General features: G+C 43.1%; 1 pseudogene; it reads left to right on the top strand.

Annotated features, from left to right (window-relative positions):
* The first annotated feature begins 9162 nt into the window (after nt 1–9162).
* On the top strand, nt 9163–9793 carry LOC116456224 (large ribosomal subunit protein eL15-like; annotated as a pseudogene).
* The last annotated feature ends 6860 nt before the right edge of the window (nt 9794–16653 follow it).

Genomic DNA, 16653 nt, shown 5'->3' on the forward strand with positions numbered 1-16653 from the left:
GCAATGGTGTGATTATAGCTCACTGCGACCTCAAACTCCTGAGCTCAAGCAATCCTCCCATCTCAGCCTCCTGAGTAGCTGGGACTACAGGTGTGCGCTACCACACCTGGCTTTTTCTTTTTTGTAGAGATAGTTTCACTATGTTGAACAGGCTGGTCTCAAACTCCTGGTCTCAAGCAATCCTCCCACCTCAGGCTCCCAAAGGGCTGGGATTACAGGCATGAGCCACTGCACTTGGCCAGTGAAGGGATTTTTAAAGAAGACCATTCCACACACAATGGCAAGAGCAGGAAAGGCGGAAACAACACGGAGTTTGTTTCAACAAAGGGGCCAATCTGGACTGGTTGTGCCCCTTGGCTCAGTGCAACTCCCCACTGACCCCTCTCTCCTGAGGTCTCCCAAGCAGGTTGTCTATGGTGCCATCACTAATATCCTCACTGTCAAAGCGTTGTTGTGGCAAGCGTGGCCTGGCCCAGTCTTGCTCTTGACTGTGAGCTGATGAAGTTTCTGCTGTCTCCAGCAGGGTCCGGGTCCAGTGAAGACACTCATGCCAGCCCCAAGAAGTCTTCTGCTTTGACCTACCTACTCTTGAGCTTACAGGCAGAAACTACAGAGCAGCCACTTGCTGATCTCTGCCCCTGTTCACGTGGCAGGCCCTCCAGATGCCCCATGGGGTCAAAGGGGGCCACATCTGCCCTCCCTGTGACATCCTTTCCACAGAGCTCAATGGGAAGCTGAAAGGGATTTGCCCTAGAGACAGCCAGGTTCATGCTGCTGTTCAAAATTAAACAGGATTCTGGGGAAATACCTACACAAGTGGAAAAGCTGCTACAAGTTGGACAGAGACTCTTCTGGTGTCAGGAAAAAGAGGGGCACAACTAAGAATTGCACACGGAGATGCAGAAGTAGCCTTTCAGCTCTAACATGCCCACACATCACCTGGTTCCCTAGGACTGGGGAGGAGCTGGAGATGCTGCATTTTCAGCGAGCCCCAATAGGAGGCTGGTGCTGCCAGTCCAGGGGCCAAAAAGCTACCAAGGTTCTGAGATCCAGGTGATGTTCAGTTTCTCAACCTGGGTAGTAGGTAAATGAGTATACATTTTCTTATTTTTTTAAATTATGGTTTAGGGGTCTCACTCTGTTGCCCAAGCTGAAGTGCAGTGGCTATTCACAGATGTGATCATAGCACATTGCAGCTTCGAACTCCTGGCCTCAAGTGATCCTCCTTCCTGAATAGCTGGGACTATAGGCATGTGCCAGTGCACCCAGGTCTTCTTGTTCTTTCAACTATGGGTATATATTTTATGTTCTGCACTACATATGCTATGTCTCATAATTTTTTGAAAAGACCTGCTGAAATGTCACCTTCTCTTAGAAGTTCTGCTTACCCTTGTTGGACCATGCAAGAAGTCACACCCTCGGCTGGGCTCAGTGGCTCACACCTGTAATCCCAGCACTTTGGGAGGCCGAGGTGGGCGGATCACCTGAGGTCAGGAGTTAGAGACTAGCCTGGTCAACATGGTGAAACCCCATCTCTATTAAAAAAAAAAATACACACACAAAAATTAGCCAGACATGGTGGCAGACATCTGTAATCTCAGCTACTCAGGAGGCTGAGGCAGGAAAATCGCTTGAACCCAGGAGGTGGAGGCTGCAGGGAGCCAAGATCACGCCACTGCACTCCAAAGTGGGCGGCAGAGTGAAACTCCGTCTAAAAAAAACAAAATACCCAAAAAACTAAAAAGTCACACCCTCTTCTGTATTCCTGAGAGACTTCCAACATGGGTCACAAACTGCACTGCCTACAGGGACCAGGTAAGTGATGCCCCCCCCACTGAGGCTGGCAGGGAAGACCCACACATGCTAGCCTTAAAGAGAAAACTGATTGTCACCTACAGGATGTGGGCCCAGGGCTGCCAGATCTAGCTTTCCAAGAGAAACTGGATATTCAGATTTTTTGTGTAAAGTCTACTGTTTTCCCCCAAAGACATCCAGGCTGGAAGAAGATTGTGTGCTGCTGAAGCTCTGACTCAGGACTCAGATCATGACTAATTTGGTTCTGTGGCTCCCCAAGCCCACAGTGATATCCTCACATTGATAAGCAGGGTCTTATCTGCAACCTGGGTGGTCCCAGGATCATCCCCATCAACAAAAACAATAATCATAAGAAGCAGTTAGATAGCAGTTACTCTGTGCCAAGCCCAACTCTAAGTGCTTTACATGAATTGATGCTTTTAATCCTCACAAATTGTGTGCCAGACACTGTTCTAAGTTCTTTAGGTATTTCTAGCTGATAATAGAATCCTTGCAAAAACACTCTAAAGCTGAAGTTAGCCCCATTAATTAATTAATGTATTTATTTATTTATTTATTTTTTAAGACAGAGTCTTACCCTGTCGCCCAAGCTGGAGGGCAGTGGCACGACCTCCACTCACTGCAACCTCTGCTCACTGCAACCTCTGCCTCCTGGGTTCAAGCGATTCTCCTGCCTCAGCCTCCCAAGTAGCTGGAACTACAGGTGCTCACCACAATGCCCGGCTCATTTTTGTATTTTTAGTAGAGATGGGGTTTCACCATGTTGGCCAGGCTGGTCTCAAACTCCTGACCTCAGGTGGTCCGCCCGCCTTGGCCTCCCAAAGTGCTGGGATTAAAGGCGTGAGCCACTGTGCCCATCCAAGCCCCATTTTAATATGATGACATGAGTCTCACAGCAGTCAGAGGACTTACCTGTGGTTCGAAAGCTGGTAGGTGATAAGCTTGGGAATCTCAGCCCAGGGACCATGATCCCAACCACTGCGCGACGGTAACTGACAGATCTACAGCAAATGCACATTCCTGCTACTACAAACTTTGAGACCTAAGCAAGTTACACAAACTAGGCATAACAATGCTGCCAGGGTCCTAGGGAAAGAATGGGGAATAAATGGGAAAAAGTAGGCAAGACTTGGCACAGATTAAGTGATGGTTAAATTGCGGCAAGTTTCATTACTGTGATTGTTTATTTTATTGATGTTAATCTTCATCATGACTATAGCGGTCCCTCCCAGATCTCATAGCTCTCATGGCTGTGTGCTCTGTGATACATTCACTTGCATCCCCACTTAGGGTTTGGAAATCAACATGTACCTGGAAACTGCTAGCTAAATGTTTGTGGAAGGTGGAAGGTGGAAGTTGGAAGTCGGAAGGGAGAAGAGTAGGAAAAAGGGGACAAGCAAAGGAGGCTAAGAGGGAGGAAGGAACTGAAACCTCAGCAGATGTCTCCCAAGAAAGAAGGAGGCGACAGAACTTGACTGAGATACTATTAATACCATGTGCCAGGCTGCGCGCTACCCAGGTGACACGGGTGATCTCATCACATCCTGAGGGTGGGTGTTGTCACCCCATTTCCATAGGAGAGGAGCCTGAAGCTCAGTGTCCCCAGCTTGCTCCCTGGCTGCTGTCTCAGCTTGCAAGCTAAATGGCTGGGAGTCTGTAAAACTCCCGCCACAGGCACATTTACTCTCAGTCCTTCCTGCTTTTGCTCCTGGAGGCTACTCTAGCCCACAGTAGAACCAAGTTATGGAAGCAGGATAACTCTGGCTGGGAAGGGACCCCACCCTACTGTTGATAAAAATTACCCTTTGTAAAATCCTTTGCACATATGTTAATCTCATTAACTTAATGATTACTATATTCTAGAAGGCAATTAGAAACCTAGAATTTTTATTTGCCTATTTCCAAAACAGTTTGACTATCTCACCTGACTCACATGTCCTCTTGAGCCAGGTTACCTGCATTTGAGTCGCTACACATCCCCCCCTCTGCACAACCCTGCCCCGCTCCTTCACTGCATTCCTCAAAGAAGTTAGTGATCCATTTCTCAAGTAAAAGTACTCTTGGGTAAAATATATATTTTCTCTTTCTCTTAGCACCAAACTCAGAGACAACCAGAAATCAAAAGCATTGCTCTGTTTATGCCCTGGGGGATGGGAAGATCCCTTTTTAATATCAAAATTGTTTCTGTAAGGTTGCTTGTTTTTTTCAAATTAGATTATAGTAGTTATTTATGTATCCTGGATTATAATCCTTCATTACAGTGCTGCTGTTGTCTTCTTCATTTGTGGTTCGTTTGTTGAGAGTGAATTTAATGAACAACAGTTTACTGTAGTCACATTTACCAATCTTATCTTCTACAATTGTCTTTATGCAGAAAATACTTCCTCACTTGGAGGTCACAAGAATACCCCCCTATACTTTCTTCTGAAAGTTTGAAAGCTGTGCCTTTCTCATTTACGTATTTAATTTACCTGTATCTAGTTTTTATCTGTGGTGGGAGATAAGGGACCACTTTCTTCTAGGATCCTTCACAGATTGGTCCCTCCTTTCTCCCGTGGCCTGCAACGCCACTGCAGTCACAGATCAGGTTACCAAAAGTGTTTGGGTTTGTTTCTGAGCTTTTTCATTCTGCTTCCCTGGTCAGTTTCTCTGTGCCAACAGCATACTGCCATAATCCAAATAGCTCTGCAATAAATTCCAACGTTGTCCGGGCAAACTGCCCTACTTCAGGCTTCTTTAGGAATGTCTTGGCTATTCTTGGGCCTTTGTTCTTCCATATAAATTTTAGAATCAATTTGTTCAGTTCCTTGAAAAAAATCCAATTGGGATTTCAATTGAAATTGTATTAAGTCTGTGGCTCAATTGGGGAATACTTGAGATCTTCAGCATATCAAGTCTTCCCAGCCATGAACTAAAAATGTTTCTCCATCTACTTATGACTTTAATGTTTTTTCTCTAACATTGTACAATTTTCTCCCAAAGATCTTCCATGTTTATGAAATCATTATAGGCCAGGTACGGTGGTTCATGCTCATAATCCCAGCACTTTTGGAGGCCGAGATGGGAGGGTCACTTGAGCTCAGGAGATTGGGACCAGTATGGGCAATGTAGCAAGACCCCATCTCTACAAAAAATAATTTTTTGGGCTGGGCGCGGTGGCTCACGCCTGTAATCCCAGCACTTTGGGAGGCTGAGGTGGGCGGATCACGAGGTCAAGAGATCAAGACCACACTGGCCAACATGGTGAAACCCCATCTCTACTAAAAATACAAAAAAAAAAAGCCGGGCATGGTAGCAGGCGCCTGTAATCCCAGCTACTTGGGAGGCTGAGGCAGGAGAATCACTTGAACCCGGGAGGCAGAGGTTGCAGTGAGCCGAGATCGCGCCATTGCACTCCAGCCTGGGCAAAAAGACTGAAACTCTGTCTCAAAAAAAAAAAATAATAATAATAATAATAATAATAATAATTTTTTAAAAAATTAGCTGGGTGTGGTGGTGCATGCCTGCAGTCCTAGCTACTCAGAAGGCTGAGGTGGGAGGATCCCTTGAGCCCAGGCTGTAGTGAGCTAGGACTGTGCCACTGCACTCTAGCCTGGGTGACAGAGCAAGACCCTGTCTAAAAACACACACACACACACACACACACACACACACACACACACACACAGAAAAAAAGAAAGGAAAGGGAAGGGAGCGGAGGGGAGGGGAGGGAATTATCCCAGGGTGCCTTTTATCTTTTTTTGCTATTATAAATGGTATTATTTTTGAAATTACATTTTCTAACTGCTTATTGCTTATTGTATTACATAGAAATTCAATGTTTAAGTTATTGACTTTATATCTAGCTACTTTGATGAACTCTCATTAATCTCAATAATTTGTAGATTCTTTTGGATTTCCTATGTAAACAATCACATTATCTGTGAATAATAGTTGTATTTCTTCTTTTTCAATCATTACATCTTTGTCCTGCCTTATCGCACTGGCCTTACCCTCTAGGGTAATAATAATGATAGAATACACTCTTGTCTTATCTCCAATTTCTTAGAAATAGGTTCTAACTTATCACCATTAAAATTGGTGATTTTGGTAGATACTTTTACCTTGTCAAAAAAGCTCCCTTCCATTTTGGTAATTTTAATTTAATTGATTAATTATAAATGGGTGTTAATTTTTCAAATTCTTTTTTTTTTTTTTGAGACAGAGTTTCACTCTGTCCCCCATGCTGGAGTGCAGTGTTATGATCTTGGCTCACTGCAACCTCTGCCCCCCCGGCTCAAGCTATTCTCATGCCTTGGCTTCCTGAGTAGCTGGGATTGCAGGCATGCACCACCATGCTCGGCTAATTTTTGGTATTTTTAGTAGAGACAGGGTTTTGCCATGTTGGCCAGGCTAGTCTCAAACTCTTGACCTTAAGTGATCCGCCCACCTCAGTCTCCCAAAGTGCTGGGATTCCATCCATGAGTCACTGTACTCGATCTGAATTTTTATTTTGACACATAAGGTCAAAATAAATGGTTTGTTTATTCAATCTGTTAAAGTAGTGAATATAATTTTTTTTCTCGATACTAAATCATTTTTGCATTTTTGGAATTAAACCCAACTTATTTCTCATGTATTATCATTTTTAATTAATTACCAGATTCTGTTTGGTAATATTTTATGTAGGACTATTGCATTCATATTCATGAATAAGACTAACTTGTCCTATTCCTTTCTCATATTCATTCCTTTCTCATTCTCAACACCTAACTCATTTTTAGCCCCATAAAATGAATCGAGTGTTTTTCACTAATATCCAGAATATTTTATGTAAGATTGGAATGAGTTTGAAAGTTTGGTAGAACTCCCCTGTTTAAAATAATACACACACACAACACACACACATAATTGCAGGTCCCATGTATATATATACGTGTATGTGTGTGTGTGTATGTGATATATATATAATATATATATATTATATATATATATAATATATATGTATATGACCTGAAATTGTTTTTTCAATAGAAAGATAGTTAATCTCTTAATCATTTTTTAAATTTTGAGACAGGGTCTTGCTATATTGCCCAGCCTGGAGTACAGAGTCTATTCACAGGTGCAATCATAGAGTGCTGTAACATTGAACGCCTGGGCTGAGCCAATCCTCCCTCAGTCTCCCAAGTAGCTGGGATGACAGGTGCATGCCACTGCACCCAGACACTTATTCATATTTATATGGTTAAGTAAAAATTTGAGCTTTTAAATTCTTTTCAAATCAATTTTGGAGACACATTTTTCTCTAGGAATTTCACTATTTCATCTAGGAATGTGAATTTTGATGTAAAGATTTGCATAATATTTTACCGATCTACTATTTTAAATCTCTGTTGTAGCTCTAATTTTGATTCATTTTCATTTCTAATATTGTTGGGTGTGTGAGCTTACTTTTTTTAATCAGCTTACCAGAAACTTGACTATTTTATTATTTTATTCAAAGAACCAAGATTTAGCCTTATTGATCTGCTCTATTGTATCTTTTTTTCTTATTTCAGTCATTTCTGTTCTTATCTTTATTGTCTCTTTCCTTCTACGTTTTTGGGGGTATATTTTCTCTTTGTTAAAAAAATTTATTTTATTTATTTATGTATTTTTGAGACAAGATATTGCTCTGTTGCCCAGGCTGGGGTGCAGTGGTGTGATCTCGGCTCCCTGCAACCTCCACTTCCAGAGCTCAAGCAATCCTTCTGCCTCAGCCTCCTGAGTAGCTGGGATTACAGGCACACACCACCATGCTGCTAATTTTTGTGTTTTATGTAGAGATGGGATTTTGCCATGTCACCCAGGCTGGTTTCAAACCCCTAAGCTCAAGTGATCTGCCCGTCTCAGCCTCTCAAAGTGCTAGGATTACAGACATAAGCCACGGCTTCCAGCCTATTTTATTTTTAAATAGAGACAGGATCTCCTTATGTTGCTGAGGCTGGTCTGAAACCCAGACTCAAGTGACCCTCCCACCTCAGCCTCCCAAAGTGTTGGTTTTACAGGTATGAGCCATCACACCCAGCCTCTCTATTCTGTAACAATACTTAAGTCTATGTATTTCCTTTCAAAGGACTATTTTTGCTTCATAACTGAATTTTTAACATGTAATATTTTCAGCAGCATTCAATTCTAATTATTTTTCAATTTACGTTACTATTTTTTATTTCATTCCGGTGTTATTTTGAAGTATGCTTTTAAATTTCCAGACATAGAAAATTACTAAAATTTGGCCCGGTGTGGTGGCCAATGCCTGTAATCCTAGCACTTTGGGAGGCTGAGGTGGGCTTATCACTTGAGGTCAGGAGTTCGATACCAGCCTGGCCAACATGGCAAAACCCCATCTCTATTGAAAATACAAAAATCAGCCAGCCATGGTGGTGGGCGCCTGTAATCCCAGCTACTCAGGAGGCTGAGGCAGGAGAATTGTTTGAACCTGGAAGGAGGAGCCTGCAGTGAGCCGAGATAATACTACTGCACTCCAGCCTGAGTGACAGAGCAAGACTGTCAAAAAAAAAAATCACTAAAATGTGTCTTTGTATTATCTATATCTACTTTTTAAATTCTGTTGTGATCAGAGGCCACAGATATCTGTATGATACTGATTGTTTTAAATTTAATGACACATTTGTAGCCTAATATAGTGTATACCTTTCAATCATATTTTCTAACCAGAATGCAACTAAGTTAGAAGTCAATTTTTTGAAATGGTAAGAAATCTTAAAACACAGGTTAACATTTCCACATGTGCTTGAGAAGAATGAGTATAATCTAACTGTTGGGGGATTATGTTCATTAAGTCATGCCTGTCAATTTTAATTGAAATCTTCTATGTCTTTACAAATTTTGCCTTTTTGACCTATCAATAATTAATTAAGGTGCATTAAAATCTCCTACTACTGTGGCAGATTGAACTACTTCTTGTAGTTATTTTCAATTTTTGTTTTATATTTTTTAGATTTTATAGAAGTGGATGCAAATTTATAACTGTTGTATCTTACTGGTGAATTAAACTTCTTATCACTGTATATTGACCCTCTTTACCTTTAATAATGCATTTTTCTTAAAAACTATTTTGTTTGATGTTTATTATTTTTCTGGTGTATCTCTTATCCTACTTTTACTTATAAGCTTTCTATTTTCTTAGTTTCATCTATGTCTCTTATAATTAATATATGGCTAAATTTAGAAAAAAAATCTAACATGACAATCTTAGTCTTTCTACTGGTAGGTTTGGTCCACTTACATTTATTGTGATTATTAAAATATTTGGACTTTGGGGTAGTACAGCTCTTTCTTTTCTGTCTGGGGGCAGCCTTCAGGTAAGCCAAGATGGGTGCATACAAGTACATCCAGGAGCTATGGAGAAAGAAGCAGTCTGATGTCATGCGCTTTCTTCTGAGGGTCCTCTGCTGGCAGTACCGACAGCTCTCTGCTCTCCACAGGGCTCCCTGCCCCACCTGGCCTGATAAAGCGCACCGACTGGGCTACAAGGCCAAAAAGGTTACATTATATGTAGGATTCGTGTTTGCCGTGGTGGCCGAAAACACCCAGGTCCTAAGGGTGCAACTTATGGCAAGCCTGTCCATCATGGTGTTAACCAGTTAAAGTTTGCTCGAAGCCTTCAGTCTGTTGCAGAGGAGCAAGCTGGACGCCACTGTGGGGCTCTTTAAGAGTCCTGAATTCATACTGGGTTGTTAAAGATTTGGCATACAAATTTTTTGAGGTTATCCTCATCGATCCATTCCATAAAGCTATCAGAAGAAATCCTGACACCCAATGGGTCACCAAACAAGTCCACAAGCACAAGGAGATGCACGGGCTGACATCTGCAGGCCGAAAGAGCCGTGGTCTTGGAAAGGGCCGTAAGTTCCACCACACTGTTGGTGGTTCTCGCCGGGCAGCTTGGAGAAGGCGCAATACTCCCCAGCTCTACCGTTACTGCAAATATAAGTAAAGTTTGTAAAATTCATGTCTAATAAACAATTTAGGACAGTCATGTCTGCTTACAGGTGTTATTTTTCTGTTAAAACTAGTCTGCAGATTGTTTCCTGAATGCTTTGTCAAGAAAATTAAAGTGCAATAATGTTTGAAGACAATAAGTGATGGTGTATCTTGTTTCTAATAAGACAAACTCTTTTGTCTTTGCTTTATCTTATTAGGGAGTTATATGTCAGTGTATAAAACATACTGTGTGGTATAATAGGTTTAAAATAATTTCTTTAAAAGAAGAGTACTGAAACTAGCCCTGTAGATTTGCGTGGTGCATGTGATGAAACCTGCAGCTTTATGGGATGATGGCAATGCTCTGCTTACTTTCAAGTGGCTGGGGTTTTTTTAGTTTGGCAGGTACGGATTTTTTAAATTGGGCTTTGCTTTAGAAATTGTAGGGTGGGAGGAGGACTTTTTAACTATGTCACGAGTATATTTAGAAAATTATGGGCACAAATCTGGGTTAGCTTGAAGAAAATTGCCTCAGTCTCCACGGTACCATTTTAAGTTCACATAAAAGGTGAAAGCCCCTGGGTCAGTGCCATGGTTTCATGGCATTCAATGACTAGTGGTCGTGCTTTTAACACTGGTGTGTTTTGAAATTGAATGTGAGATAAAATTATCAGCCTTAAGGTTGGTAAGCCAGCAATCAATGCTAGGGTGGGAAGCTGGCGAGCCGGTGGCCATTAGATAAGTACCTTTCCAGTGTGAGCTCAGAAGTCAACTCTAAAATACTTAACTGTAACACTAATTTGTGATCATTATGAATCCTTTCAGTCGCATCAGTGGGGAAAGTAGTTGGCTGGAAGTACCTCATTCTTAGTCCAGTCAGTCTTAAAAACATCTTGGAGGCTGGGCGCAGTGGCTCACGCCTGTAATCCCAGCACTTTGGGAGGCCGAGGCAGGTGGATCACGAGGTCAAGAGATCAAGACCATCTTGGCTAACGCGGTGAAACCCCGTCTCTACTAAAAATACAAAAAATAAGCCAGGCGTGGTGGTGGGCGCCTGTAGTCCCAGCTACTCGGGAGGCTGAGGCAGTAGAATGGCGTGAACTCAGAAGGTGGAGCTTGCAGTGACCCGAGATCGAGCCATTGTACTCCAGCCTGGGCGACAGGGCGAGATTCCGCCTCAAAAAAAAAACAAAACAAAAAAACAAAAAAAACATCCTGGGTTACCTACTCTGTCAACTCTCACAGGCTACAGAGAAAGTCATACAAGTGCATGGATTCCAATCATATGTGCTTTCTGTAATTCTTTCTCTTGTTCCTGGCCAAAGTACCCTAAAAATCCCTACCATTCCACAAAGTTGGGCCACCACTCCTACACCCACTTTCACTGTAAGTATACCACCACATTGCATTTCTGTTCGCATCATGTCTTCCAGGAGGCTAGGCTACTGTTTTCCAGGGTGAATTTGAGTGTAAAGGAAATGTAGACAAGGAATTGCCCAATTCTAAATTCTGACTTTGCTGACTTAATTTAAATGCTCATTTCTCTGAACCAATTTTCTCCTCTCTTCTCTAGGCATTTCAAAAGGATCAGTTAATTGATTTCCAGGAAGTACTCATAGCAAGTTCATAAAAGTTCTTGAGACCTACATTTCCTCTCAAAAAAAGAAAAGATATTAAGTCCTAACCAACCATCTGTGTAGACCGGATGTGGCTCCTGGGTGGCCCATTCACCATTCCTGTCTTGGAATCAGTCTCCTTATCTCTCACCTCCATGCGCAACTCCATAGTCAGTCACCAAGATCAAGTCCAGCTCTGGTATATTTCTCAAATAGGAGGACTACACCAAAAAATTTCTTCCCTAGATTCAGATGATAGGCCACTTCTCTCACTCGCATTGAAAGTCACCAGGCCGGGCGCGGTGGCTTACGCCTGTAATCCCAGCACTTTGGGAGGCCGAGGCAAGTGGATCACTTGAGGTCAGGAGTTTGAGACCAGCCTGACCAGCATGGTGAAACCCCGTCTCTATTAAAATACAAAATTAGCCAAGTGTGGTGGCCCACGCCTGTAATCCCAACTACTTGGGAGGCTGAGGCATGAGAATCGCTTGAGCCCAGGAGGCGGAGGTTGCAGTGAGCTGAGATTGCGCCATTGCACTCCAACCTGGGCGACAAGAGGGAAACTCTGTCTCAAAGAAGAAGAAAAAAAGAAAGTCACCAAGTTTGTTTATTCATTCTTCATTCATTTGTCCATTCATCATCCATGTAGTCAGTCAGACAAAAATATCTTTGAATGTCTGCCAGATATCCTAAAACAGTATCCTAAAACAGAAGGAAAGAAGACAACAGGTCAGGGCGGTAGAGAAAGAGGAGGGTGAGGAGATGATAACACCAGCAGCTGTGGTCAGGAAAAGGCCTTCTGTAGGTGGCGTTTGACTAGGACCTGCTTGCAGAGAAAAGGGCAGCTGTGCAAACTGAGGGGTGAGCTTAGCTCAAGGAGAAAGGACAAGTGTAAAGGCCTTGAGATAAGAATGGATTGAGCCAGATTTGTCAGAGGAAATTTGTTAATCCTCTCAGGAGGAACCCACCCAAGGCGGCCCTCCTCCCTAACTCCATTGTCAAGCAATTGGGGCCTGGGTTATCTCTTCAGTTCAGGCTGTGGGCCAAGTCCACCTCTCCACAGGTCCAAGTTTCCAGGAATGTAGTTCTGGCTCTTCCGCTCCCCAGTTGAGACCTAGGGCAAGTTGAGGGGAGCCTGGACCCCTTCCTCTTTGACCATCCCTCTGTTATCTTCCCTGACAGCGGCCCACCTCCCCTCAAGGGCCTGCTTCTTGTTCCTCAGTAGAACCACTTAACCCCTTTCTAATGCTGTTAGATAAAAGTCCAAACTTCCTTAATACCTTTACTGGGCCCTGTACCATGTGCCTACCCCCTGCCTCCAACCCTCCTTCTCCTTCCTCCAGTTCTGCCTCTGTTTTCAGCCTTGCCCAGTTCCCAAAGTCCTGCCCCTTTCCGATATTTCATCTTTGCGCAGGCAGCTCTTTTCTCTCAGAATGCCATTGGCTTCTCCTTCCTCTTACTTGTGAAAGGTGCCACCGAATGTCCAGGCAGTGGAGTCGGGAGCTACTTCTTCCACCTTCTCAGTCCCTTGGTCTGAAAGAGAGTCCCGACTTACTGCATTGTCATCCTTCTGCCTCACTGTGGGCTTTGTCTGATTTTCTCTCCCTCTCCATCTTGACTGTCTCATTGCCCATTTCCCATCTCCCACATCTCCAGGCTCCTTGCCTGGTTCACCTTTAAGCTCCTCTGCCCTGGTCTCAGTGAATTGTTATTTCCTCTCCCAGTTACTGGCATGACGATTCATCCACAACAAATACTTACAGAATGAACAACCTGAATAATTAAGCCCCCAAGCACTCAGAGGATGGTCCACCGTGGAGCTAAGAGTCATCACAATTTTCAGGTGATGTTACAGATAATGCAGATCCCTTCTCAGCAACTTTAATTTTTTTTTCTTTTTTTGAAACAGGATCCACTCTGTCACCCAGGCTGGAGTGCAATGGTGCGAACACAGTTCACTGCAGCCTCCACCTCCCAGGCTCAAGTGATCCTTCTGCCTCAGCCTCCTGTGTAGCTGGGACCACACACATGCACCACCATGCCCAGCTAATTTTTTGATCCTTTTTAGAGATGGGTCTCATTTTGTTGTCCAAGCCAATATTGAACTCCTGGGCTCAAAAGATCCTGCCTGGGCTTCCCAAAGTACTGGGATTATAGGCTTGAGCCAGCACCCTGGCCTCAGCATCTTCAATGCATTTATCACAAGCATGGCACTGCCAGCATTTGTCTTACTTTATACTTGATCAGTAGTTTGCTCAGTATAAATAGAATGCTTGAGTGGAGGGCTTGTTCCCTGCTCAGCTCCACCCAGAGTGTGGCAAGCCCTCCTTGTTGAATGGATGAATGAACAAACACTTCATAAAGCACTTTACACAGATGATTACCTTTTCTCTTCTAAACTACTCTAAGAGATAGATAGGTTCCTTTGTCAAATCCCATTTTACAATGTAGGAAGCATTAAGGCTTAAAGAGATTCAATGATTTACCCAAAGTTAACAAAACTAATAAGTAATGGGGCTGTGATTTGAACCCCCATGCTGTCGTCTTGTTTCATGGTCTAATGCTGTGACAAATGTCTTACATGGTGTTGGCCAGCCACATGTGGCTCCTGAGGATTTGAAGCATGGCTGCTACAAATCAAAGTGTGCTCTCAATGTAATGCATGCCCCAGATTTCAAAAATTTAACAGAAAAAAAGAATAAAAATATCTAATTTTTGAGCTATGGATTACTTATTACTTGATCTAGGGATTAGTGATGAATTACAAAAGGAGACCAAACAATTCTTAATAATTCAAAGGGAGAAAACTGGTAGACACTACCTCAATCAGTAATCACAGTTAGCCCCACCAGGATGGGACCACTGACACCGTGAGCCCTGTTATAGGGTACAGTGGGAGCCAAAAGCATCATTTAGGTCTCATATTTGCAAAACCTTTTAAGCCTGAATCTAATAATGAAGAAGTAATCAGACACATCCAGATGGTGGGGTACTCCATAAAACAGGTGCTCTGTAATCTTCAAAAATGCCAGTATCTTAAGAAGTGAAGGAAGGCTGAGAAATTTTTCCAGATTATAGGAGACTAAAGACACGTAACAACAAAACACAATATGAGATCCCAGTTTGCATCCTGGATCGGAGGAAAGAATGTGAGCTTACTTTGAGCTACTCGGGAGGCTGAGGCAGGAGAATCACTTGAACCCGGGAGGCGGAGGTTGCAGTGAGTGATATATATATGTATCACTACAACCTCAAACTCCTGGCTCCTTAACGTACCAGGCTCAAATGATCCACACACCTCAGCCTCTCAAGCTAGGACCACAGGCACATACTATCATGCCTGGCTAATTTTTAAATGTTTGGTAGAGACAGGGTCTCTCTATGTTACCCAGGCTGGTTGTGAACTCCTGGGTTCAAGTGATCTTCCCGCCTCGGCCTCCCAAAGTGCTAGGATTACAGGCATGAGCCACTATGACTTGCCCATAAAATACATTTAAATACCTGAATTCATGATACTTGGGGGGGGGAAAGAAAAGAACTTAGTGGGTCATTCTTGCAGTATATTAAGAACCAGCGGCCGGGCGCAGTGGCTCACGCGTAATCCCAGCACTTTGGGAGGCCGAGGCGGGCAGATCACCTGAGGTCAAGAGTTCGAGACCAGCCTGACCAACATGGTGAAACCTCATCTCTACTAAAAAATACAAAAATTAGCCCAGTGTGGTGGCACATGCCTGTAATCCCAGCTACTCAGGAGGCTGAAGCAGGAGAGTCGCTTGAACCCAGGAGGCGGAGGTTGCAGTGAGCCGAGATTGCGCCATTGCCCCCCAGCCTGGACAAGAGTGAAACTCCATCTCAAGAAAAAAAAAAAAAAGAACCAGCTTATTAGTTTGAAAACTGGTAAACAAAGGGAAAAGAACATACATTATATATTATGCAGAGGAATGCAAGATGGTACGATCACGTTGGAAATAATTTTTGGCAGTTTCTCACGAAGTTAAACATACTGTTAACAGACAACCAGCACAATTCCACTTCTAGGTTGCCAGAAAAGATTGCTCAAGAAAAATAAAAACATTTGGGCTGGGCAGGATAGCTCATGCCTAGAATCGCAGCACTGAGGGAGGTTGAGGTAGGCAGATCTCTTCAGGCCAGGAGTTCAAGATCAATCTGTGTGACATGGTGAAACCCCATCTCTACAAAAAATGCAAAAATTAGCTGGGCGTGGTAGTGCAACTCCATAATCTCAGCTACTCGAGAGGCCGAGATATGAGAATCACTTGAACCTGGGAGGCACAAACCAAGATCATGCCACTGCACTCCAGCATGGGCGACAGAGTGAGACTCTATTTAAAAAAAAAAAAAAAAAAAATTCAGGTATAAGTATTTGTGTGGACAGATCCCTCCCTCCCTCCCTCCCTCCCTCCCTCCCTCCCTTCCTTCCTTTCCTCTCCTCCCTCCCTCTTTCCTTTTTCTTTCTTTTTTGAGAAAGAGTCAGAGTGAGACTCTATTTCAAAAAAAAAAAGTTCAGGGATAAGTATTTGTGTGGACAGGTCCCTCCCTCCCTCCCTCCTTCCCTCCCTTCCTTCCCTCCCTCGCTCCTTCCTCTTTCTCTCTTTCTTTGTCTCCCTGTCTTTCATTCTTTCTTTCTTCAGAGTCTCTCTCTGTCACCCAGACTGGTGTGCAGTGGCATGATCTCATCTCACTGCGTCTTCCACCTCCTAGGTTCAAGTAATTCTTATATCTCAGCCTCCCAAGTAGCTGGAATTACGAACGTGCCAACACACCCGGCTAATTTTTGTATTTTCTTTAGAGACAGAGTTTTGCCATGTTGGCCAGGTTGGTCTTGAACTCCTGGCCTCAAGTGATGTGCCTGTCTTGGCCTCCCAAAGTGCTAGGATTACAGGTGTGAGCCACTGCACCTGGCCCTTATCCCTGAATATTGGTAGGATTATTTATAATAGCCAAAACCAGGACCCAATTCAAATGTCCATCACCTGGTAAATGAATAAACTGTGGAATATCCACACAATGGAATACTACTGAGCAATAAGAAGGAAAAAAATTACTAATACACAGAATAGCAGGGATAAATCTCAAAAGCATGCTAAGTAAAAGAAGCCATATGAAAGGCCACCTATTATATAATTTCCTTTATATGGCATTCTAGAAAAGGGAAAAAATATTCTTCAGGGATTGTGGATTACACAATGGTTTCTTACATATGATACCAAATGCATACGTGACAAAAGAAAAAATA

The sequence above is a fragment of the Hylobates moloch genome, unplaced genomic scaffold (genome assembly GCF_009828535.3).
Source record: "Hylobates moloch isolate HMO894 unplaced genomic scaffold, HMol_V3 SCAFFOLD_16, whole genome shotgun sequence".
NCBI classification, from domain to species: Eukaryota; Metazoa; Chordata; class Mammalia; order Primates; family Hylobatidae; genus Hylobates; species Hylobates moloch.